The sequence below is a fragment of the Camelus bactrianus genome, chromosome 26 (assembly GCF_048773025.1).
Source record: "Camelus bactrianus isolate YW-2024 breed Bactrian camel chromosome 26, ASM4877302v1, whole genome shotgun sequence".
Lineage (NCBI taxonomy): Eukaryota > Metazoa > Chordata > Mammalia > Artiodactyla > Camelidae > Camelus > Camelus bactrianus.
In genome coordinates, this window is record NC_133564.1 from 19,435,049 (window position 1) to 19,460,618 (window position 25,570).

The 25,570-nt window shown below is 37.7% G+C and overlaps 1 long non-coding RNA gene across 1 annotated transcript in view; it reads right to left on the reverse strand.

Annotated features, from left to right (window-relative positions):
- LOC123616384 (uncharacterized) overlaps positions 1 to 25,570 on the reverse strand; it is an 866,081-nt gene that overhangs the window by 717,622 nt on the left and 122,889 nt on the right. Inside the window, exon 3 of the long non-coding RNA XR_006724361.2 lies at positions 3,406 to 3,582. This is a non-coding gene — a long non-coding RNA (uncharacterized LOC123616384). The remainder of the gene's footprint in view (positions 1 to 3,405; positions 3,583 to 25,570) is intronic.

The window sequence follows — 25,570 nt, forward strand, 5'->3', positions numbered from 1 at the left end:
AGAGAAAATTTTGTCCAAATTTACTTGTCCAAAGGACTATACCATTTCTTAAAGGTAAATACTAGTCAGAGGGTAGAGTTTATATAAAATCTCAAAAGAAAAAATGGCATTCTGCTTGAAAAAGCAGTTCCTGTAAAATAAAGTATTTTATATAAAGTGCTACATAATATGTATGTTTATATATTACATAAGATATAAAATCTGCGTATCAATTTTACAAGGACAGTTATAGTAACATGACACAATTTTGCCATAATTTTGAAAATCAAAATATGTTTGGACAATTTGTTTTAATAATATGCTGAAAATGTCAAACTGAACAGTAATTGATGCATTAATGCCTTTTCTGATCTTTCCAAAGCAATTTACATTCAGTATTTATACATGTCCCCAAGTAAATAAACTTTATTTCTCACTTATTAAAAAAATAAAATTAAAACTTCTGTTTAAAGATGTTTCAAAAATGCCAGAAAACTTACCTAATGTACAAAAGTGCCCTACAATTTATAAAGGTAAATTAGTACTTAAATGTTAAATTCTATTTTATTTTAATGACTATAAAATGTTAAAAAATCTCTCTGCCATTTTTCTTAACCTAAGAAGCGATTAATGAACAATGGTTAGTAATGTTGCTCTATCTTGAGGATACCTATGGGGCTATTTGTGCTCTTCTTAACTGAGTTGTGTAAGCAAAGTAAAAAGCTTCTCTGAAAAATAATTAGGCTTTTGAAACTGAGATGGTTATCATATTAGGTCAGAGATACCCACAGCTAAATTTATCATTTTCATATGTCTCTTTTCATCTGCTAAATATAATTGCCTTGTTATTTGCCTCTTTTTTAACCATAAAATAAAATTCAGTGAGCAAATAAAAATTCCATGCAGCTCAACACATAAAAGTTATTTTTACACTGATTCAAAATCAAAGCCATCCTGTCCCGTCCTGGCTTCATCGGAAATGGTTTCCGTTGGAGCAGAAAGGTTGTGATGGGTAACAGCCAGGCTGCAGTGAAATAAGTGCAAGGCTGTGAAACTATGGAAGATTAGAAGTCACTGCTGTTCAAAGCTTAATTACCCAGATGTCAAAAGTACACTTTTACATGCTTTTATAATATCAAGATAATTAAGACAGTTCACAACATTTTGTGCAATGAATTTTAAATCCAGCTGACCCCTATGATCTATATTAAAAAAATGTAAAGATGCCTTTATCTCAGTGGCACTTTCCTTGCTGTCCCTAAAAATGCATACTGTGGCCCCATACCCCTAACTCTGAGCAGGGATAAACAGAACTATGCACTAGTACCTAGGCTTCTGGGAGTGAAAAAGAAAATATAAGCCAAACGCAGGATCACTGTGCTAGATACTTTCATGGACATTCATCCTCACTTCAGTCCTTTTTGTTGCAGATGAGAATGTGGAGTCCCAGAGAGACTAAATAAATTTGCCCAGCCCAGTGGCAAAGCTGGGAGCTATACCATCACCTGTTGGTCTAGAACACTGTCCCTAAAAGGTTTCAATAGCACAGGCCAGATTCAAAGATATAAAGACAGAATGAGCACAGATGAAAGCATCAATTATGTGGTTATCTCTTTCCTTAATTATATGTTTGAATAAATAATTCAAATGAAGAGAAGCAATATTACATTAATAACTATCACATTACATTAGTTAGTCTTGAAAGAAGCCCTTTTTCTTTTTCTCCCCTCCCCTCTAGTTTCATTCACATATAGCACTGTATAAGTTTAAGGTGTACAGCATGATTTGACTTACATATGTTATGAAATGATTACCACAATAAGTTTAGTGAATATCCATCATGACATAAAGATGCAAACGAAAAGAAAAAGAAAAAATACTTTTCCTTGTGATGAGAACTCTTAGGATTTACTCTTTTAGCAGTTCTCATTTATAAGATATGGCAGTGTGAATCATATCAATCACGTTGTACATTACATTTCTGAGTATTTACTTATCTTATAATTGGAAGTTTGCATCTTTTGACCACTTTCATCCAATTCCCCCTTCCCGCATCCCCCACCTCTGGTAACCACAAATCTGATCTCTTTTTCTGAATTTGTTTGTTTGCTTTGATGTATAGTTGATCTACAATACTATGTTAGTTCCTGGTGCACAACATAGTGATTCAGTATTTCTCTGCATTACAAAATAATCACCATGATCAGTCTAATTACCATCTGTCACCATACAAACATCACATTATTATTGACTATATTCTCTATGTTGTACTTTTCATCCCCATGACGTTTATTTTATAAATGGAAGTTTGTACCTCTTAATCTCCCTCATCTACTTCTTTTTCTTTATATATTCCTAATGTCATATGGTTTTGAACACTGACTCAAAATGCACAAAATGCCACTATAAAAAAACATGTGCTGAATTTGTAATGATAATCCTCTCACATCAACCCCCACCATATGGACTGGCCCATCCTACAAAATGCATTGTCACCAGCTATAAATAGAACAGTCATTAGAGCTGACAAAAAGTTACAACAGCAAAATGTCAATCATCCCCTGTCATGGTTTGAAGTTTTTCAAAGTGACTGAGCATAAGCCTGTAAAGGTATTTCACTAGATCACATTTTGTACTTTGGATTCAAAAGTTTCTTAGGAGAAATCCAAGTTGAACTTTGTTCATATTATCAAGCACCAGATCACATAGCCCTTCTCACAGAATCAAGTCAGATGGATCTGGCAGTGACTGGTTTTGACAAAAGCTTGTGTGTGTTTATTTCTTGAGAAGTGAGACAGAAAGAAAGAACAACATGGTGTTTAGGAGCAGCTGTCATAATACAGTCAGTTCTTCCTGAATCCCAAGCACCTCTGTGGCTAGAGTTGTGTTGTCCAATACAGTAGCCATTAACCAATCACATGTGGATACTGACCACTTGGAATGCACTAGTTCAACTTAGATGTGCGTGAAGTGTGAAATACAGTCTGGATTTCAAAAACTTAATACGAAAAAAAGAGAGCAAAATACCCCATTAAAATTTTTAATTGATTACATGTTGAAATGATATTATTTTGGATATATTGAATAAATTAAATTTATTATTAAAATTAATTCCACCTGTTTCTGTTTTGACTTTTTTAATGTGACTACTAAAAAAAAATTAAGTTAAAAAAGTCCTAATTACCCATAAATTCACAGTAAGAATTCTTGGTACACACTCTTGAAAAAACTGAACTTAATTATACAGCCTTTTCCACATTTTCAAAATGTATTAGTCTTGGCCAGGAATGCATTAGGTTCCTAAACAGTGATTTATGTGATCCCATGACATTGCATAGAAAGACTAGTGTGCAACTAGCATATGTTCAGAACCCAAACTTGGGACCCACAGTGTGGTATTAAGGACCCAAACAAGGGAACACTTACTTCTCTTTCACATCCCTTTGTGGAGGTGGGCAGGTGGTTCAGAGTAGGTGAGTGGCTGTGCTCCATCAACTCATCCAGGTACTCTGATGCTTTCTTACTTGTTGTTCTGACCTCCCTCAGAGAATTCTAATCATCCATATGGTCAAAACTGTCTCCCCACAACGTCCACATTCTATCCTGTGGGAAGAGGAAAAGAGAGAAAGTGATACAAAATATCTCCTTTTAAGGGCATTTCCTTGCTGGAGGCTTAGAGACGTGGCCTCGCCTTTTTCTAAGGGAAGCTGGTCTATGTGGTCTCTTGCTGGGCAGCCATATGCCCAGGAGGGTAGGACTTCTGGTGTTAGGAAGCTGGGAGATGGGCACTGGAGGAGCTAGTGTGTCCACATTTGGTTTAACGAAGCATTTTTTGTGTTTCTCCTAGATGCAGGAATCCATGTGCTTTGAAATAGCTCATTCCATTTTGAACAAGTTATTTATCTGACACAGCCAACGTTCAAATTCGTCAGAAAAGTAAATTGTTACACATGTGCATTATCAGTGAGTTTGCATTTTAAACCAAAACAATAATGGCCTTCCAGCTAACAAGATATAATTCTTGTGTAATACAGGTAAGAGAATCTGGGGCCAGGAGATAGAAACCAGGAGTCTGGCCATGGCTTTATCTCTTGCTGACTGTGTGACTCAGGGCAAGTCATACAGCTTTCCTGGGTTCTGGTTTCCTCATCTGGAAACTTTCCTATCAAAGTTGATAATAAATGTGATTGTTAACGCTTGGCTTATCTACATCACAGGGTCTTTGTAAGAATCAAAAAATTTTAATGCACTTTTTCTTTACTTATTTGGGTACTGGTATCTTCTAATGATATCTTTCTTACACTTCATATATAAAGTTTTGAAAAGAGCAATGCCTTTAAAAGACCAATGAAAAGTGGATTCCTGGAGAGAAGAGGATGAGCATCGCCACATAGAGATATTACTGAGCTCTTCCAACTGACTAATTTCTTTTCTTCTTGAAGGGTCTCAATAGAGTGTGAAAATACATTGAAAAACAGTACCACAGACAAGCTGCAAACTAGGAGAAAATATTTGCAAGACACACATCTGGTAAAGGACTTATATCTAAAATATACAAAGAACTCTTAAAACTCAACAACAAGAAAATAACCCAATTTTAAAACATGAAAAAGACTGTTAATTAAATTAATAAAGAAGATCATTTCTTTCCCTTTTCAGTTTTATTAGATAGAATGATTACAGTTTGACTGCACATATACATTATATCACATGTGAATACATATATACAATATACTGCACATATTTTTTAGCTTACACATATGTATCAATCATTGTAAGAAGATAAACTTTTTAAAAAGTGAAAAAGATCTAAACAAACACCTCTCCAAAGGAACTATACAGATGCCAAATAAAAATATGGGGAAAAAAAAGTCAACATCTTGTATCATTAGAGACCTGCATATTAAAACAGCAACTGCAAATTAAAACAACTACATACATATTAGAATGGGTAAGTATTTTCTTTAAAACCTACAATACCAATTTCTGACAAGAATGTGCAGCAACAAGCCCTCTCACTTATTGCTGGTGGGAATGCAAAATGGTAACGCCACTTTGGAAGACAGCTTGTCAGTTTCTTATGAAGTTAAATACAGTCTTACCATATGATCTAGCAATCACACTTTTGGTATTTAATCAAATGGTTTGAAAACTTAAATCCTCACAAAAGTCTGCATGCAAATGTTTATGCAGTTTTATTCATAATTTCGAAAAACTGGAAGCAAAGAACATATCCTTCAATATGTGAATGAATAAACAAACTTTCCTATTCTCATATGAGAAAATATTATCCCATAATAGAAAGATATGAGCTATCAACATACTCAAGATACGGATGAACATTAAATGCATATTGCTAAGTAGAAGAAACCAGTCTGAAAGGCTACATACTATATGATTCCAAGTACATGACACTCTGGAAAAAGCAAAGCAAGAGCAACAGTAAAAAGATCAGTGGTTACCAGGAGTTCGGGAGGACTGAACAGGTGAATCACAGAGGGGTTTTTTTAGGTCAGCAAAACTATTCTGCATGATATGGTAATGGTGGATTTATGATACTTTGCATTTGTCAAAATCCTGGCACTTTTATAGAACAAAGAGCAAACCTTAATGTATGCAGATATTTCAAAATCATTTAGGAAGTCAGGGGTCCCCTAATGGTATGCAATCTGTGACAAAAGAATCTAAGTATATTACAAGTACCTAGAACCTTACTGAGAATGATGGGAAGAAACAGTGTTGACCTAAGTATTTTTGGAAATTAGTGGAGTCTATAAAGGTAAAAGAAACTGCACATAAGCACCATACTCTAGTCAATAACTGTTTCCCACAGGGGTACAGGTTAATAATTCTAATTTTGCTATGCAAGTACATTGAAATTGAACAATTAAGTAGTGAATCATGGATGATGGGAACAAGTTTTCTCACTATTGGAGTGGGAATTTACAGATAGACAGGGGAAGAGACTGGATTGATCCATGTAGTAATGAATTAGAGCCAAATACATCAGTATGAACTCATATTTAGCTTAAAATAGATACATGTGATTGAATGTAGAACTATTTATATATATGCATATGTATATACACATTTGTATACACACACATATTCCCTTGCTTGTTCAGCTAAGAAGGTCTAGCTAGGAGCAATGACACCCCAGTAGCAACAGTACACCTAGCACTCCGATCTTGTTCTCTAATACCAATCTCCAATAAAAGGAACCAAGGTTCCCTGAAGAAGTGGCTGACTGTAGTGCTGGGGCAGAATATATATAAAATGATCCAAGAGCATTTTATAGTACCAGGGATTAAGGAAATTCTCAAAAAAAATGATGAAGATATGCCAATGAAACACAAGAATTCCCAATTGTCCAAAGCTAAGATAATTTGAGCAACAAAATAAATAGAACAATATTGGTTTATAATCCAAAGTATAAAATAAATATCTGTGAGTCCATGCTGATATAAATAAATGTTTGAATAAATAATTAAATGAGGGAGAAGTGACATATCCCCTGTGCAGAAGAATTCCAAGTAATTTATGTAGATACTCTACCCTCAAGGAGGTAGGGCATAACTCCTTACTCATTAAGTGAGGGCTGTACAAGGTGACTTCCTTCCAAAGATTACAGTATGAAAAGGGAGAAAAGAAGTCTAAGTATACCTGACAAATACTACCCCAGCCAGATGATCCAGGTCAACATCAATGGTGATGTCATGTTGACAAAATGTACTGTTGATGTGATGTGAAGACAACAGAATTTTACATCTGAGATTCTCCTCCCCAAAACCCTTCATCCCAGTCTAATCATGAAAAAAACAAGAAAAAAATTCAGGATAGGGGCATCCTTACAGTATACCTGAGCAGTACTCAAAAACTTTCAAAGTCAACCATAGTCAAAAAAAAAAAAAAAAAAAAAAGAAACTAAGAAACTTTCACAGTTAAGAGGAACCTAAGGAGACTTGACAACTAAATGTAATGTGGTGCTCTGGATGAGATCCTGGAACAGAAAAATGACACTTGGTGGCAACTAAGTAAATCTAAATAAAATATGGACTTCAATTAATAATAATGTATTAATATTAGGTCATTACAATAAAGGCATCATAATAATGTAATGTAATAACAGATAGTATTAAAGATAAGGGATGAGATGAGGAATGTATGCAAACTCTTTGTTCTCTAAGTTCACAATGTTCTGTAAATATGAAACATAAAACTGTTCTAAAAAATTATTAATGTAAAACATCATTAGAGAGAGCAAAGATGGATTGAACTGTAATTGCACTTCTTCACATGCATTTGGTTTTACTAACAGAAGATGAGAGCAGAAGACTAATTTTTAAATTTGCTCAGTAGTCCACCCTGAGGCAGCTAGAGCCATCATTTGCCATTAGCCATTCATAAAAGCTAATAGGGAGATGTCAGTGTTTAAATATATATCAGAATACATATCAAAATGAGCTTCATAGACAGTAAAAATGGAATAAGCTGGAAAGTCTTTCCTTTCACATAAAAGTGAGCCTGATTTTTAATTTCATATTTCTCTAACAAGGGCAAAGGACAAAGGACCTTCACTCTTATCACTGAGTAAGGGTGACAAGGAACTTCTGGTATGGATAAAGATCACTCAGCCACATTTCCTCCCAGAACACTGGAGGCCTGGGGAAGTATGTGTGCTTCTCCTGTTCCAGTATCTGGTAATCTACCAGATGTTTCAAAACACATATTCAAAAATTCCTCTAAAACAGCAGAGGAAAAGAATTTTTTTTTTTAATGTAAATTATTAACCTGGTCAGAGGGAGGCTGGCAAAGTCCATTTGCTGGACATTGTGGTGGGTTTACCATCCTTCCCTCTCTCTCTGCCCCCGGTTACTCATATCAGCATCAGATTTATTGCAAAAAAAAAAAAAATGAAACCAGTTGTTCATTTAGAACAGAGATCAGTTTTGTTTTGTATCCAGTGCCTGTAAATTAACACATTCCCCCTGTAAGTTCCACCCCAGAATGTAGCTTCCTGACCCACTGGAATTTCCCCTTCAGCTAAGGAATCTTCAGGCTTCCTGCTAGGGAATCACCAGAGATGCTGTTTCCAGCTTGATTCATTTTGAATGCTCCAGTGCACTTGAAACAAACCCCTTCCACAAAAGAGGGAAGGTCATAAAGACACTCATTACACAGCAAATCTTGAAAACACTAGAACACTGAACTAAAAAACTCATTCAATTAGTCCTCTCCCCGATCCCACAAACAGCCACATTCATATAACATGCCATAAGTACATATAAAGATCCCAATTTAAAAAGTGAAAAGACAACCTACAAAATAGGAAAAAGTATTTTTAAATCATATGTCTGATCAGGGGTTAATATCCAAAACATAAAAAGAACTCATACAACTCAAATATTTAAAAAAGTAACTCAATTATAAAACGGGTAATAGACCCGAACAGACATTTCTCCAAAAAGGATATAGAAAAGGCCAAAAGCTACAGGAAAAGATGCTCAGCACCATTAGTCATTAGAGAAATGCAAATTAAAACCACAATGAGATATCACCTCACCTCACGCCTGCTAAAATGGCTATCATCAAAAAGACAAGGGGTAAATGCTGGCATGGATGTGGAGAAAAGAGAACCCTTGTGCACTGCCAGTGAACTGTAAATTAGTTACAGCCACTATGGAAAACAATATGGAGTATTCTCAAAAAATTAAAAATAGAACTACCATACAATCTAGCAATTCCACTTCTGGGATATATTTAAAGGAAACAAAAACACTAATTCAAAAAAATATCTGCACCCCCCACCCCAGTTCATAGCAGTATTATTTACAATTGCTAAGATATGGAAACAACCTAACTGCTCATCGATGAATGAATAGATAAAGAAGCTGTGAGATAGATGGATAGATAGATAGATAGATAAATAGATAGATTATTATTCAGCCATAGAAAACGAGGAAATCCTACCATTTGCAACAACATGGATAGACTTTGAAGACATTATGCTAAGTGAAATAAGACAAATACTTTATAATCTCACTTACATGTGGAATTAAAAAAAAAAACAACTCATAGATACAAAGAGCAGACTTGTGGTTACCAGAGGCAGAGGGTCGGGGGAGGGAGAATCGCAGGAAGGGAGTCGGAAAGTACAGACTCCCAAGTATGAGCTGAGTCAGTGCCAGAGGTGTAATGTACAACATGATGACCACAGCTAGCTACAAGGTTACAGGTGTAAGATTCATAGAAAAGTTGTTAAGAGAGTAAATCCTAAGAGTTCTCATCACAAAGAGATTTCTTTCTTTTATCATTTTCTTCTTTTTTTTCTTTTTAATGTAGCTATATGAGAAGATGGATGGTAGCTGAACCTACTGTGGGCACCATTTCACAATATGTGTAAATCAAATCATCATGCTGTATGCCTTAAACTTATACAGTGACGTATGTCAATTATTTCTTAACAAAACTGGGAGCTAAAAACAACTAAAAACCCAGTCTTTGGTGTTAACCACTGGTCTCTGTGTGGTCCAAATTCAGTTTTGTTCCTCAGGAGCATCACTGCCTCCCCCTCAGTTCACGATGCTGTTAGAAAGACTGCCGTGTGTGTGCACTTGAAGCTCCTTGGGGATGGCATTGCAGGAGCAAAAGGGACTGTGAGAAAAGGAACCTGGAGTGTGGGGAGCATACTGAGGCAGCCCAAATGCTCTGTGGTTGGATCCTGACATCAGGTTATTTAAATTGAAGACAGAAAACCCATATTGAGTCATTGAGTTCTCTCCCTTGAGGGCAATAGGTTATGCTGGACAGTATATTATTTAGCACTTTATCCGGTTCTATTCGAAATAACCCCTCCTTGGAGACTATTAATTCAAACTTGGCAAGGATTTTATTACAAATGAAAGGCTTTCTACTAGTTGGTCACTTTTCCCACAAAATGCACATTCTCCCACTGAGATATTAAAAAATAAAACCTACCAAACAACATGAAAACAGTGCGATATTATAGGAAGTGTGTGGAGCACTAGGCAAATTACCATAAGGTGATTCTGACTTGCCTGAACAACAGCTTGCTGAGACTACTGTCCTCTGTCTTCTCCCTGGAAGGAGGAGCTATACCCAAGCTTAGTTTCCCAAAGACGAGTGGTCTCATCTCCTTTTCCCCACAGTAACACCCCACAGGCCCCAAATCTCCAGGTGCAGTTAATGTTCCCAGGCAACTGTTGTAAACAACCGACACCCACATCCAGGCTGCTTGACACTCAGGGAGCCTGATGAATCCCCATCTACAAGTTTGCTGTCAGGCTCATCCTATTAGAAAGGCAGAGTGCCCCCATGAACACAAAGCCATGCTACTTCCCAGCAAAGCAGCTGGGCTCTAGTGTTGTCCCCATGGAGAAATCGGAGGGTGGGAGACCCCTGCCTTTTCTCCTCTCCAGCTTTGGAAGTTTCTGCATTCCCCAGCAGGGCAGATTCCTAACCCATGCCATGTCCTAACCTGGTGCATGACAGTGACCCAGATGAGGCCCTCCTTAAACAACAAAGACTGAGGACTTCAGAGCCAAACAGTGGACCAAATATGTGTTCTGATGCCCATTAGCTATTTGAGCCTCAGTTTCCTCATCTGTCCACTAGAAATAAGACCTGTCCTAGATTGATTGTAAGAGCTGGTGATAGTGTATCCATAAGTACATGACTATGGTTGGCACACTGAAGAAACTCAGCAAATGGTAGCTACTATTTTTAGTGTGATTATTCTCAGTAGAAATGAATGGTACCCCTTGGGACTTATGCATATTTTTAATGTGTAATCTAAAATGCACAGTGTTTGGTTTATTGCACAGAAATAAAACTTCTTGATCCATGGAATAGGTGGTAGTGATAAAGCCCTGCTTACTGGTTTTATAAATGAGAGGGGAAAGAAGGAAGTAAGGCACTCATTGTGCTCTAGGTGCATTAGTGCAACTACCCTCTGCCGCCAAGAGGACGAACCCAGACACACATGACGTTCACCAAGGCACTGGCTCCAAAATCGCTCTCCACTTCTCTCTGAATCCGGAGTCTCGAGGGTTGATCTCTTGGCAGTCACTTAACATTGCTCAGCGGGTTACACAGGAAGCATCAGTCACTACTCAATGCTGTTTTAAATGCTGTGGAGCCAGAAAATGTTAAATATATGGAGCATATGAGATGTGAAGATGTGAAGTGAGTAAGAAAGTACAAGAGTGTGAATATTCAAAACCATGAAGTATGTGTGATAATCCTGCACACAAAACAAAGGAGGACCTGGCCTCTTGTGAATCACCACTGAGGCTCTACGCAGAGCTCAGGAATGTCCCAGCTCCATCCCTAAATCTCTTAGCACTGCTCCCTGTCTCTGTCGCTAAAGCCACTACCAAAGAAAGACAACAGACGATCATGAATTAAAACAGCTTAAAATAAGTTGGCATTGGATGTTAAAGATCTAAATTCATCTATCCATATCTGAAGCACCTTAAGTTGAATTAAAACAAAATTCAACAACAGCACAACGTAACAAGGTGCTGTTTACTGGAAATATATGGAAAGCTGAAACAAAAGGTAATGATTTAAAGGCTGGGTACATTTTAACTAATCAAACTTACACCGAAGGGAAGCAGATTTGACAATACTACCTCAGGTAATGTAGTATTTAAAGCATTTTAAGTTGAGAGAGCACTGTATTATGTTAAATTTAAGCTAATACTAAAGATAATGATATTTACAAACTTTAATGTGCCAACTAAAAGAGCTTCAAAATGTATAGAACAAAATATATAGACATATGGCAGAATTTGATATTTTTAACCCATTTCTATCAATGTATAACAAATTCCAAGTTCAAAAATAAAACAAAATAAGGACCAATAAAAGAATAAATAATATAACGGATGAGGTATAAGTAACAGAATACATCAACTTTTTTATCTTAAAAGCAGAGATCTCATCCCCTTTTATCATAGCCTTGGTCCATATACAACCGCCAACTGTGAAAATAAAATTATCAGTCTATTTCAAGGGGTTATTATGGCAAAGATCTGATAAAAATATCTACCCAAGTGAATCATTAGAATGCTAAATGATGGTGATATACATGATGACTGAACTGCTGCCTGCACGCTTTACTGGGCCCCATAATTCAGGTATTCATGTTTTAACTTTTATAACCTTCTGGGCTGCCATAATAATTTTATAGTTTGCTGTGGAACTGCACCAAATCTATAAAATCTGTAAAAGTCCTCAAAATTCCACATATGTGGATTGTCACCAGTCCTAATAATTGCTTTCCACATTTTGCACCACATCCTCCAACAAAGCAAAAACAAATACACCACATGTTATAGAGAAATAAATGAAAAGTACCTACCAGGAGACTGCTGAGCTGACACTCAGCACCTCCAATAATTCTGCATTTGAGTCTTTCGTAGACAGCTCAGCCTTTCAATTCCCCAATCAACACATTAAATAGGCATCCTTTTCAAAAATTATTGTCTGTATTCCTGATGAATCTAAAAACCAAAATGATTTCACCAGGAGGGCCAGACTCTTTCCAATGTTTGCTGTGAATGACAAACTCGCACAGCTCAAGTGAACCGTGGGTGTGCAAATCTAGGCGAACATCAGGAACAGCAGGACCCTGAGTGTGCAGACAGGACCGTAAAACTTATACAGCTGTTAACTTTTTTCCCAGAAAGCAAACTACTCAGAAGATTAGTAGCTGTTTTTCTTTCCTTTTACTTCTCTCTCTTCTTTTCTTGTTTACATTTGAAACATATGTCCTTCTACCCGATTCTTGCTGCCACCACCTTCCCCACCAATGAATCAGTTCATTGCATGAATTGAGGGGGAGACATCTTATTGCCAGTTTCTTCTCTATCCAGATGTGATCTTCCAGAGTTAGCTGGGCTCAGGAAGTTGACTTCACTATAAAAGTTATTTTGTGGATACAACTCTGCAACATACGGGAGGCATAAAGTGTGTGTGTGTGTGTGTGTGTGTGTGTGTGTGTGTATTAATGAGGCAAACTAAGGACCTGAGTGGTCCACAGATTAGTCTAATGGCAAAATACTGCTATATGACACAAAGGGGTTGATTTAAGAAACACTTCAGAAAAGCAGTATTGGTTTTACTTGCTCTATAGAATAAATTGTCAAGGAAATACAAAAAAGTGTTCTCCACAAAGATGTGCAAGTGAATGCCCATGAAGACAAGCTAGTATGCTTTGGCAACAGTAACTAAAAGAAAGCCAAACAGGGATCAAATTTACTCTCCCCACCTCCAAGCTTCTCCCTCTGAAAATTATTCCAAAAGTGATCAAATATAATTATCTCCTATCAAATATATAATTATGTTATATAATTATAAAATCAATTTTAGAAAGTTAGAGGCAGACACCAAAATATCCTAGATTCCTTTAACTCATCATGAAATGATTCTTCCAATAAGATACTACATAAATGTTTTCATAACCTTTGAACTTTCAACTTTATCTACTTTCCTTGTTTACCCCGTGAGAAAAATTCTTAAGTAGATTTCTTTTAGGTTCCAAGGTGTATGAATTGAAAGTGCAGATGAATACACAAGAATGTATGCTTATTATAAATCTGTTCCTACAACCTTGGAGGTTCCAGTTTAAGACGGTGACGTACGAGGATCCTGGGCTCACCTCCTCCCACAGATGCACTGAATTGGCAGCTATATATGGAACAACTTCTCTGAAAGAAACCTACAGACTGTCTGAGAAGCTCCTATGCAACTTGCAAATGAGAAAAGGCCCACATCAAAGCAGGTAGAAGAGGCTGGGAAGCAGTCTTACCATAAACCCTGTATGCGGGGCACCCATACCCAGTGCAGTGACCCACGGTTGGAAGGGAACTCAAAACCTGGAGCTCCTCCCTAAGCAACGAAAGTTTAAACCCCACATGAGGCACCCTAACTGCTAGGTATGCACCTGGAAGATAAGCTCCCCCAAATTTAGCTTTGTAAACCAACAGGGCTCGTATCCACGATACACACAAGGTGAGAACAATCTGAGAAATGGCTCTTAAAGGGCTCGAGGGCTGGGGCTCACCTGCCCAGGGCTCATCCAGAGGTTCCCAGACTTTATGTGAGTGGGGTTCACTTGCTAATCTTAAAGCACCAACCTGAGGGGTCGGTGTCTAACTTCGCACACATCTAGAGGCCTGCTGCCCAACAGGCACCGTTTTTCCTTTTCTTTTTTTGTTTTTCCTGCGGGTGCTGTCTATATGCGCCCTCCTTGCCTCCTTCCAGCTGGCAGGCACTACATTTTCTTTTTCCTGGTGGGCACATCTATACACTCTCCCCTGCCTTCCTCCAGCCCACGGGTACCATCTTTATGCTCTCCTTCTGCCACACCCCAGAGTACCAGAATCTCCCAGAGGGGAGCTTTACATGCATCTGGTACCCAGAGTTTTATATCTGGTGCCTTATTCTTGTGGCTGCTGCCAAGGGGATGCTCTGGAGGCCAGGGGGCTTGTGTTCTTGGGTCCCACAGGATTATAACAATTGAAGAGACAGTTTTTGGCAAGCTACTACCCCAAGGCACTGCCCAGACAGAAGCCTGAAACACACCCCTAGTCCTTCTGTGAAAGAGGCCTCTGCTTGTCCTGGAGCTTCGACCGGAGGGGCAGGCTTCAGGTTCGGCACCCATCTAGAGGCCTGCAGAGGGGCTCTCAGGGAATGGGGGTCATCTACGTGCTCTCCTTTGGCCTCACTAAGCTCACCCATATCTTTCAGAAAGGAGCTCATACACTTAACTGATTTTTGTAACTACCACCCAGAGAACACCTCCAGATTGCCTGGCTTCAGGCGCCAGTGGGGCTTGTCCTATAGGACTGTATACATTTGCATACTTTAAAAGTTGTTGCCTGAAGGTCTGGCTTCCAGTAAGTCTGAATCTAGGTGCTGACTGAGCCTCTTCTTTGGGACACTGACAGGTCTTGGCACACCGACAGGTCTTGGCACACCCTCAACTCCTGGGAGCTAGTAAAAATAAGATAGGCTGCTTGGACAATCACAAAGGTTGGAGGGACAACCAAGAGCTAAGGCAGGCATGAACCATAAGATTCATCTCCTACATAAGGCCACTCCTTCAAGACTGGGAGAGATGGCTGTTTTATCTAATGTGTAGAAACCAACAGAGAGTCAAGCAAAATGAAGAAACAAAGAAATATGTTCCAAATGAAAGAACAAGATAAAACCACAGGGGAAAGCCTTAGTGAAATGCAGATAAGTAATCTACCTGATAAGGAGTTCAAAGTAATGGTCATTAAGATACTCACTGAACTTGGGAGAGCAATGGATGAACATAATGAGAACTTGAACAAAGAGAGAGAAAATGGAAGTACTAAATAGGAGTCACAGAGCTGAAGAACACAAAACAGAACTGAAAAATAAATCTATTCCCAGTTCAGAATCCCAGGAAAATGGGGTGACATGATGGAAAACCCAGTGGTCTGGAGGTCAGCAGACTCAGTTCTTCAGCCTGGTCATCAGTCTTCTGAGGTCTTAGGCAAGTCAGAATCCAACTCTTTGTTGGTCAACTGAGTTTTAAACCAGGTATTATCTTAGGTGCCTCACAGAGTTAATATTTGCTTTGAACTTGCTACCAAATGGTTCCTAGGACCCTGTAGTTTACCCAGTGAATAGAAAAGCAGGCTAAAGACACACGGAAAAACAGCCACCCAGGACAGAAGACCATGCTCTTTGCTGACTGTCTAGCTTCTTCCTTCCGTGTGTCAGGACGACTGGAAGAATTAGAGGCTCTGGCAGAGAAAATGTGTTCATGGTCTACTTCTCCTTTCCAACAAAAAGCTGCAAGTTGTCTTTTATCTCATCCAGGATTCGGAAATTTATGTCCCGACGTCAAGGCACTGTGTAAGGAAGCATAACTCGCTGAATCCATTGATAGCCCACACCTGTTGCACTGACCTTCCAGCTCATTCTCCTCAGGTACAGGCCATTAATTTGACACCACAATTTACTTGCCTATGAGAATATCTCAGACATCCCAATTCACGGACATGGAGCGTGCTGCAAAGAGCACAGTGGCCGTGACCTCCCAAGACACCCTAGAAACATAATGGATGGGCTGGTCTGTTATGATTGAGGGAAATGAAGGGCTTGGCTTGCTCTGGGAAGGCCAACAGGAGTTGTGCCTGCCAGCTAGCATAATCAGCTGCATCACAAGCTTCCCCAAAGGGGGAGGTTGGATGCCATCTTGCCTTGTTCCAAATCTTAGTTGTTAAGCTTCTCTAAAGAGTCCCTGGAGAGTTTTAGCCTGTGGGAAAAAGACATGAAGTGAATTCTTTTTCAGAAATCTAACCTTAAGCACAACTGTGCTTATTTTTTTAGCCCAAGAGAAGAATTTGCTGAGAATTACTCAGGCACCAGGGCAGATGTGGCTTCAGATGATAACTGTGACTTCACTGCTATTTCCACTTGAGGAGCCAATTCTGAGATTTCCATCCATTAGTGGGAAGTACATCTTATCTTTTATATAAAAGGCTGAGCTACATCACAGAGGTGGTTAGACATTTCCCCCAGAGCTGTGAGATGGTGCCCCAGGGGCACCTAAACTCAGAGGTCCATCTTTGAGCTTCATGTCTCTGTTTTTACACAGAATTGACAGACCTCACAAAGTACCATCTCTAGTAGTCCCACCCCAAACAGAAAACTACCTGACAAAAGTGACACAATCATGATTTTTTATGCATAATTGCAATTCATCTTCACATTATTATTATTTCAGTTGTTTGATAATACAGCCTTGTTTTGACTTGCAACTCTCAGAGGTGTTCTTTCAGGTTAATAAATTCTAGCATTTTTTCAGCTCAAATTCAAAAAAAAATTTTAAGTGAGGATAAAATAAGTTGTATCAAGTACCAAATAATACCATTCTTGGAGCTCACATGAATAATCACATTTTCATTTTATCCTACATCTTCAGAGATCACTAGTCCATGCAAACACTTTAAAACAACAACCTTTTACTGGAAACAAATGCACTGATACGGTATGGTGGGATTATGCATGATTTTTATTTTATTCTTTATGCTTTACTGTATTTTCCCAATTTTCTAGAATTCTAAGAAAATTTATTAAAATTATAACAACCTTTTGAAAATATATGTGTAACTGAGGCAGTGAGACTGTAACTAGGGACCTTCAGCTCTTCGTCTTTGTTCCCTGTTTCTTGCTTTTCAAGATTAGCTAGGCAGAGATTTATGACTTAGGTAATGTTCCAGCTGCAAGCAAGACTTGGTAGCTGCTTGGAATCATGTCATGAAGACAACCCCATCTCTGAAAATAAAAGATTGCCATCTCCCTAGCAGGTAGCCCCCTTCCTCTTTTCTCTTTATAATCTCTTAGCAAAACATGGGGAGTTGGAAGTTGATTCTTTGGGACATGAATCCACTTTCTCCCCAGGACTGCCTGCTTCCTCAACAAACCTATCTTTCCTTTTGCCCAACACCTGTCTCTCAGTATTGGATTCTTTAGCAACAAGTGGCTAAAATTGAGTTCAGTAACATATATACTTAATAATGTGAAATGTCTGTAATTATGTGGAACATTCTAAAAAAAAAAAAAAAAAAAGAAAAAGAAAGCTTTGATTGGCATAGCATTTCTATTTAATGTATCGAAACCACTCCAGGAGTAGCCAGCAAACAGCAAGTGTTCTGAGACCTCCTCAGGTAGCAGTTAAGTGAGGAAATTTAATTCGCTAACTACCACAGGAAAAACTGAATTCTGGAACAACTGATGATTTGCCTGAGATGCCCGTGTACCCTTGGGCACTCCTGGGAAAAAGACCATCCTTGACTCCCACCATTTTGACCACTCCACATTAGAGAGGGATGGTATGGAACTGCACTGAAAAAGTCTTAACTTTCCCACCAGTTTTCCTTTCTTTTTCTTCTTAATAAATTGAAGTTTGCTTTTGATATAGTCATGCAACCAATGGAAGGACTTTTTGAAAGCTCTGTTACAAAAAGAGTTGCTGCTTTTGTTCCTCACGACACCAAATAATGAGTCTGACTAATATTTTCATTGAATTGGCAATTGGCTTGACCTGTTTCCAAATCGACTTGTTTTGTCTTTTGGCATCACATAGAAACAACCTTAATCTAAAAGTCATTAGCAACTAAGTGTAAGATTATTGATTCAGCTTCACAGGAAACCCAAAACTTGACATCCTGGTGGAAAAGCTTCATATATTTGTATAAGAATAGGTAACATTTAGCAAGCATTTAATATGTGCTAAGTGGTATTCTTAGCGCTTTATATGTATTCATTTATTTAATCCCTGTAGCAACCCTAGGAAGAAGGTGATATTATTATCCTTATTTTCAAGAGGAAGAAACAGAGACACAGAGCAATTAAATTAAATTAAAACAGCTAATAAGTAAAGAAGCAAAGAATTGATCTGAGGCAGTCTTGGTCTGGGACCTGCACTCTCAGCCACTGAGGCAGAACTCCATCATCATCTGTAAATGGTGATCTGGTTTATTAATCTTGTCAGCCTACCTAACGCAGGGATCAAGACCATGGGCTTTAGTGTCACATAGACACCAGTGTTCATGTCCAGTCTGCCACTTACTAGCTCAGTATCCTTAGACAAATTACTTTATTAAGTAAATCCCTCTGCCTCCATTTCCTTAATCTAATACCTAATTTAGAGGATTATCATAAGGGTTAAATTAGATAATGTTTGCAAAGTGTTTAGCCAGTGTAACCACACGTTAAGGCTCCTGTAAACAGTACTTATTGGAATTATTTCTATCTCTAACATAAAGTTTCTCCTCAAAGATAGTACAGCGCATTTAGAATGTTTACAGTTAAATGAGAAATTTACAGGGAGGAAGGCTGATTCCCTTGTTTCAGAACTGAAGAAGAGTGAAAAGCCAAGATTCAGCCATAGTTGGAAAGTTTTGCAGATCTTAAGTGAGTGGCACTTTCATCTAGTTCGTTTTTTATTTCAGGGCAAAGGAAATACCCATATTGGAGTGTTTTTAAACTCTTCTTTTGCTGCCAAAAGGCAAGAACACAGACAATGCACTGCTTGTAATCTTTGCCTCAAGAGATTTGTGAACAAAATGAAGAAACAGAGATCTGGCAAGGACTGTGCTGGACCAGCTCAATATCACACTGTTTTTTGGAGTGGGGGATAAAAAGAGTAATTTCTTCCAAGAGAACAGACAATGCATATTATTCTACTAAAGGTACTTAAATGCACAGAATAGAGACAGAACATTAAAAAACCCAGCAAATTGCTGCAAGAAAAGAATGAACTCCTGTGAGAAAGAGATGCTCTACTTGAGTGTTGTACCAGGAGAGTAGAGATTAATGTTGAGAGGGAATGCCTAGTACAGATCATGTAATAGGCAAGGAGGCCAATTAATATTTACTGGATGAGGAATAGAGAACATGTAAAGAATTTCCACACAACAACCAAAATCTGCTTTCAGGTAAAGCAACTATTTGCCTTGATTCACTCTTAAATGTATGTGCCATCCAACTACAGTCACAAAGAGAGGAAACAAAGATCTGGTTTGTTTACAGACGACTATTGCCAACATTTTTAACTATTGGCTATATTAATATATATTTAAAAGCTTTAAATTTCATGGAGAAAAAATTGATTTTGTCTTTTGCAATTACTAAGCTTTGCAACTCTTTGCCAAACAATTCTTAAGACTACAGAGTCTGCAGAGTTGAGAGGTCAGCAGAGATGATGGTTACAAAGTAGATCATGTAGTTTTTGTTCCATAACAAAACATCTCAAAACTGGTGGTTATGATGGTTAATTTTATGTGTCAACTTGGCTAGGCCATGGACCCAGATATTAGGTCAAACATCAGCCTAGCTGTTGCTGTGAAGGTATTTTTTAGATGAGATTAACATTAACATTAATGAAGGGAGAACCAAAGCAGTGATAAAATCACCTCAGTACTTACTACCTTATCAATATTCAAATCCATGGATCATATGAAAAATGATAGAAGAGCAAGGTTTCCAGAATACATTAGTTACATCATTACTATTATAATATTAGTCCTTCTAGAAAAGAGACTGAGTCATGAGAAATCTGAATAACCAGTTCATTCTTATCTCAAGGGCGACCAACACTAATACATGCAAGGGAAGAACTACGGGATGACTGTGGGACTGAGAGTTTCTTAGAAAGTACCTCATAGCCTTCGTCCCAGCTGGAATAATTCAACTGTGAATTTGTTCCTTTTGTCCAATAATGTCAGTGGTTCTTGTCATCATCATTTGCCATGTGAAAACTCCCATTTCCCTATGACTTCTTCCATCTTAAATTTCCTGGGGTCATTTCAAAGTTTAGTGTTTGGATAGCACTTATTTTAAAGGTTTGCTTAATAACTTGTTTTATGTTTTGTTTTTATACAGTTGCTGCCCTTTAGTTCTAGGGGGAAATGGTCTTCTGTTTACATTTTGTTTCACTAGTTAAGGTTATTGCTATATTTTATTCACTATATGAAAAAAATTCTACCTTACTGGGTGACAGGCTCTCCAGCAATCTCACCCCATCCTAAAACTAGTCACAAACCTAAAAGTAGATAAAAATGCAGTTATTGAAAAAGAGTTCTCCAAAACTTCTACACCAAGTCATAGTGCTGCCTTTAAACATTACGAAGAATAAAATTATCAAGTTTGATTATTTGGTTTCTGCACAGGAGAGGAAGAAACTATATTTCTGGAAGCAGGCACTGTCAGAAATAAGTGATGGCAAATAGCCTGACAGTAGAGCAGAAAGCAAAAGAATTCCCAGCAGGGAACAGAAGAGCTATAAAAACATGTCTTAGCCCTTCTCTTCACATTTCCTCCAAAGAGGGAACTTCTATTGCAACTCTTCCTCCACACAGAGAGAGGAGAGAGAAGATGTCAGAGAGAACAACTCCACATTCCTCTCTCTTCTTCTTTATTCATTCCTTGCCAAGAGGGTAAAAAAGGGTGTGTTGAAGTCTCAGAGAGAAAAACCAGGCTGTCAGGTTGCTTTTCTTCAACATCTTCGTTCAGAGGTAGCAGTTACTCTTGCCAACATCTTTATTTCTCAGGGGGTACTGTGGGCAGTTCCATTCTTTCTGTCCCCTCATGGAAAATCCGTCCGGACAGAACTCACAGTCTGCTTCTATCAGTCTTTCTCTCTTCCCCACACGCACCGTGAGGAGCTGTGTGATGCAGTCCTACCATCTTCCTTGGCCATGCCTGTGAGTTCAAGTAGATGGATTCTAAGTCTGCACTGTAAACTCAGATCTATGCAGATGGGCAGGAGCTTGAATTTACCAAGATTCAAGAGTAAAGTCAGAAGTCCCACTTTAGTCTCAGAGAATCACAGAGTGCATACACAAGTTAAGAAAATAAATCCTATTTCCCATTTCTCATTGATTGTTCTAAGGCCTGGAGGAAAATGGAACAAAGAATAGGGTTTAGGCACTTTATGGGTTGAACTGTGTCCCCTCCAAAATATGCTGAAGTACATGTGAATATGACCTTATTTGGAGATAAATCTTTACAGATGAACAAATTAAAATAAGGTCAATAGGGTGGCACTAGGGTGGGCCCTAAACCAATATGATTGTGATGTTCTTATAATAATGGAGAATTTAGACACAGAGACAAAGGCATGCACACAAAGAACGTCATGTAGAGATGGAGGATTAGAGTGATGCATCCAAAGCCAAGGGACACTGGAGATTGCCAGGAAATCATCAGAAGCTAGAAGAGGCAAGGAATGATTCCCCTGCATGTTTCACAGGGAGTAAAGCCCTGCCAACACCTTGATTTTGGACTTCTGGCCTCTAGAACTGTGAGACAAAAAATTTGTTGTTCTAAGCCATCTAGTTTGTGGTACTTTGTTACAGCAGCCCTTGAAAACTAATAGAGCTTGGATAGCCCAAGCCCTTTACTATTTAAAAGATGAAAAAATGTTTTACAAAAGAAGATCATGCACATAATCAATAAATACATGAACACATGTTCAAAATTCACTAGCATCCAGAAAATGCAAATTTAAACACAAGATAAATGTTCTTTAACAAAATAGTATTTTTTTCTTTAGAAACACCTGTTTTCAAGGGCAAGGAAAGAGACATTCAAACATTTTTAGTAGAAACACAAATCAATACAACCTTTAGAATATGTGTTAGGAGTCTTCCTGGAATTTATCCCAAGGAAATACTGTTCAACTTCATAGCACTTATCACCTACTGATACTATATAATTTACTTATTTATGTTTATGATCAGTCTCCACCTACTAGAATATAAGTTCTAGGAGGACAAGGATGATTCATTTCTGTATCCCAAGCACCTAGAATATTGCCCAAAACATTTTAAGTGTTCCACAAACTCTTCGTGAATATATTAACTAAGATGTCCACCAAGATTTATGTACAAAGGTGTTCAATGAAGCATTGCTTACAATAGCTAAATATTGGAAAAATATAAATGTCCACCAGTGGGAGACTGGTTAAGAAAATAATGGTGCCACTATACAATGGGATATCATGGAGCCATTAGGAAGTAAGTCATTAAGAATATTTAAGGCTAGGAGAAAACATTCATAATATATTAAAAAAGTTTAAAAGGGATTAGAAAAGTGTGCAGTCAGTAATATGTTAACTTTATTAAGAAACAGTAATCATGCCACAATGGTAACAATGATTACCTCTGCCTAATGAGCTTACAGTCATTTTTGGTTTTTCTCTCTCTGTTTCCCATATTTTCTACAAGCACTTAAAATTTTGAACTATCCACCTACTCCACAAATGTCTAAGTATATTTTTTATCACACAGCATGGTGTAATAATAATATTTATAATAATAACACAAGGTCATTTTGTAAATATTAAATTACACTCAATATCCTTTATTTCTAAAGAAGGGAAATCTGCACAATGGAAATATGGATTTGATTAGTATCTATACTTTTCTGTGCTTTTATTTCTAAACTCAGGAGTTGGACAACACACTTTTTAATGCTTTCCTTTCAAACATGTTAAAATTTTTAAAAGTTAAAGTTCTTTAAGGGGTAACCTTCAATTACCTGGAAAAGTCATTTATATGAAATACCTGGTTCCCTTATTGCTGGTTAAATGAAACATTATTGCACACGTTACAAGGCAAAACGTATTTATTTGACCTTTGGCAGTTTCAACAGTGCAATTTAACCTATATTCTCCATACTGCTGAATCCCATCATATAATTTAAATGGCAGAACAAGTTTAAAAATCTATTCCACATTAGTATCAATGCATTAATTGTATTATTAAAGTTTTATGAATATTTTTAATAGTCTTACAATAAGGTTCCAAAACACAGTGTGACAGAAACAAAGGCATGGGAGTCGTGTGGCTGGTTCAGGCTTACATCAGAGAGCACACCTACACTGACACATCCAATGGGAGAATTATAGAGATGAGAGGTGAGTCAAGGGTTCTTCCAAAATCACTCTGGCAGGCTCAAAACAATTTGACTAACATGCCAAATCATGTTTTGCCTCATCAATACACTCCTTTAACTAGACATTTTTTAACTTTGTGAGAAGTAACCAAATCCAATGCTACCACTTATAAGAATAGAAACAATTTCTTCCCACTGATCTTCTAGTTGTCATTAAGGAAAGTGAACTTCAGGACCCCCATCTTGACTTCAGCATGGCTCTCATCATGCAGATCTACCTGTGGGGGTTTTCTTGAGCTGCAAAGCCCAAATATATGCTCAGAATTCAGTCAGAAGCTGATCCTATAAATGGTGTTAAACTCCAATGCATACTAATGGTTTGATGTGGTTGTTTTATTCAGATTTTGACCACATGCCTCTTTTGTTTCAACAATCTGTGTTCTTGGGACATTATTCACAAGGAAGTGCTTAAATTGAAGAAATACCAGCTCACAATAAATAATCCAAATAAAGTATGTCGTGATGTTTACATTTGGCTCTGTGTGCTGAACACTGATTAATAGCCCTTTGGCTCCAATGATTCATCATCTGAGCATGTTTATTTAAATGTATACTCTCCTCCTTCTCTCTCCTCCAGGAATCACTTTCTTCACTATTTCCATTTGCATACTTTTGTTCTTTCTAATGAGGTAATTGCCAAGAATTAGTCCTAACTCTTACTTCTGCAAGTTTGATTATAGATACATTAGATAGGCACACTGGAAATAAGGAAAAATAGTAGATACAATATTTTCAAATTTTTTAAAAAATATATATTAATGATCTAGGTAGGAAAGTAAGAAATACTAAGAATTATAAATCTAACTCAAATCAGAAACCTGGAAAGGTAAGTAGAGCACTAAAATCAAGTTGTGACCATTGGGCACTTGCCAAACTCAAAGAACTTCAGCTACCATTTATATGGCCTGGTGGGTGGGTAGGAAGAGATAGAGGGACAAAGGCCAAGGCCAGCCCAAAAGCCCACCTAACTCTTCCAGGAGTGGGTACCCTGAAGTTCAGAGAGAGGATTCATTAAAAATAAAATAAAATAATATAAAATAAAGTAACAGTGCCCACATTTTCTATTTGGAACACTTCTCATTACAGAAGCCAAGGAAAGAGCAAATATCTGACCTCTTTGCTCCCAGGAAGCCAGGCAGAGGCATGTGATCTAGACCTGAACAATCAGAGCTTCTGCCCAGGTTTAGGATCTTGAGAATGTGATGAAAAGCTCTGAAGATGGTAGGTATTCTATAAAGTCATTGTGATAGTGGAGTTTAGAGCCCAGTAGCATCAGGGCAACAACTGTTCATTAGCAGCAGTGCTAATGACTATGTTCTCAGCTGCCTACTTTCATTTGGTTGTTGCATATTTTTTGAGTATGGTTCTCCATACCTGTGATGGATTCTTCTAAAGTAATTCTAATGAACATTACTTCTAATACATTTTTACTTAAATTAGTCAGAGTTGATTACTGATGTCTGCAACTGAGCACTTCATAAATAAAATCTTTCTCCAAGCTCAGAAACCTTCAATGTCCAAGCCAGAGAATTTTATCTGGAGGAGAGCCAGGAAAGCCTAAATCTAAACAAAAGATGATAATCTGGAAGAAACTTTTCTCACAATTGGAGTTGCCGCAGATCAGGGATCTATCCAGGGTCCTGACCTCCATTATAATTCTATGACCTAGAAAGCCTTGGTTGTAATTTCAAGCTTTCTGCTTTATATCTTCCTAAACTCTTATCCATATGACTATGACTCATGACCATTCCAATAACCTGTCTTGAATCTTCATGGTCCAGACACACCCTGACTAATTTACATCAAGAAGAATTATGACGCTCATTTTCCAAATCATAAAACTGAAATTAGTTTAGTAGCTTGACAGAGTTATAAGTAAGGAGCAGGAAGCCTGTATCCTAGGCTTTCACAATTAATGTTGCCTCATGGTGCTAATAATTTGTTTCACTTTGTTTGAAAAGAAGGATTCTCATTCATTTTTAATAAATACATACTAAGCACCTGCAATGATCCCAACATGTTGGTAGGTGTTCTCATTGATATAAAGAAATAGTGTTCCATCAGG